This window comes from Chiloscyllium plagiosum, unplaced genomic scaffold (genome assembly GCF_037043375.1).
Source record: "Chiloscyllium plagiosum isolate Xiang-an unplaced genomic scaffold, Cpla_swu_hap1 HiC_scaffold_42, whole genome shotgun sequence".
Lineage (NCBI taxonomy): Eukaryota > Metazoa > Chordata > Chondrichthyes > Orectolobiformes > Hemiscylliidae > Chiloscyllium > Chiloscyllium plagiosum.
In genome coordinates, this window is record NW_028270180.1 from 100,137,362 (window position 1) to 100,139,151 (window position 1,790).

The following is a 1,790-nucleotide window of genomic DNA, read 5'->3' on the forward strand; positions in this document are numbered from 1 at the left end:
TGGGGCCTCTCGCTGAGATTATTGTACCATCGATAGGCACTAAAGAACAATGAGATGTGGTGCATCAGTTGTTGGAGTAGATTCTGAGAGAAAAGAATATCGAGTATTTGGAAAGGCAAGGAGTAATGAGCAATGGTCAGCATTACTTTGTGAGTTAAAAGTCGTTTCTGACAAACCTGAATGCTTTTTCAGGAGGTAGACAAGTAGTATATCAAGGCAAAGCAGTAGACCTTGTCAACATGGACTTCAGCAAGGATTTTGACAAGTTTTTGCATGGCAGGAGAAAAGAACATAACAACAACGAGCAGGGGTAGGTCGTCTGGCACTTCAAGCCTGCTCCACCATTCAATAATGTCATGGCTTATCTTTTCCTGGACTCAGAACAATCTACCAGCGCACACACCTTATGCTGTCATTAATTTTCACTTTCAAGAAAATGGCGACCTTAGTTTTAAAAGAGTTTACTGAAGTAGTGTCAACTGCTTCACTGGGTTGGAATTACACAGAATAAATGTCCTTTTGGTGTAAAGGTTCCTTCTCAATTCAGTCCGAATTCTGCTTCCTCTAATCTTGTGGCTATGTCCTCTTCTCCTAGCTTCACCTGCCAGTCGAAATGTCATCTCTCCGTGTATCTTATCTATTCCCTTCATAATTTCATTTTATTGTGAGATCTCCTCGATTAATTTGAATTCCAATAAATAAAGTTCCAAAATATTCTTTGTATCTCCACATAAGCCAAGACTCTCAACTCCAAAATGAAACTTGTTAACGTCCTATGCACGCCCACAGTGTCAATACATCCTTCACACAATAATCCAGCCATTGGCAGCACCTTGTACAGTTGCAACATAGAACATAGAACATTTCAGCGCAATACAGGCCCTTCGGTCCTCGATGTTACACCAACCTGTCATATCTATCTGAAGCCCATCTAACCTACACTATTCCATGTGTGTCCATATGCTTGTTCAATGACCACTTAAAGTTACTTAAAGTTAGCGAATTTACTACCGTTGCCGGCAATGCATTCGATATCCTTACTATTCTCTGCGTAAAGGAACTACCTGTGATATCTGTCCTATATCTATCACCCCTCAATTTGAAGCTATGCCCCCTCATGCTCGCCATCACCATATTTTGAAAAAGGCTCTCCCTGTCCACCCTATCTAACCCTCTGATCATCTCATATGTCTCTATTAAGTCACCTCTCAACCTTCTTCTCCCTAATAAAACAGCCTCATGTCCCTCAGCCTTTCCTCGTAACCTTCCCTCCATAACAGACAACATCCTAGTAAATCTCCTCTTCACCTTTTCCAAAGGTTCCACATCCTTCTGATAATGCGGTGACCAGAACTGTACACAATACTCAAAGTGCGGCCGCACCAGAGTTTGTACAGCTGCAGCATAACTTCATGGTTCCAGACCTCTGTCCCTCCATTTTAAAAGCTAAACCACTGTAAGCATTTTTAACAACCCTGTCAACCTGGGTGGCAACTTTCAAGGATCTGTGTACATGGACACCGAGATCTCTCTGCTCATCTACACTACCAAGAATCTTACCATTAACCCAGTACAGTGCTTTGAATTCCGGTTACTCCGACCAAAGTGAATCACCTCACAATTGTCAGCATGAAACTCCATTTGCCACCTCTCATCGCAGCTCTGCAGCTTATCTATACCTTTACATAACCTACAACATCCTTCGTCGCTATCCACAACTCCACCGACCTTAGTGTCGTCTGCAAATTAAGTAACCCACCCTTCTACGCCCTCATCCAGGTCGTTTATAA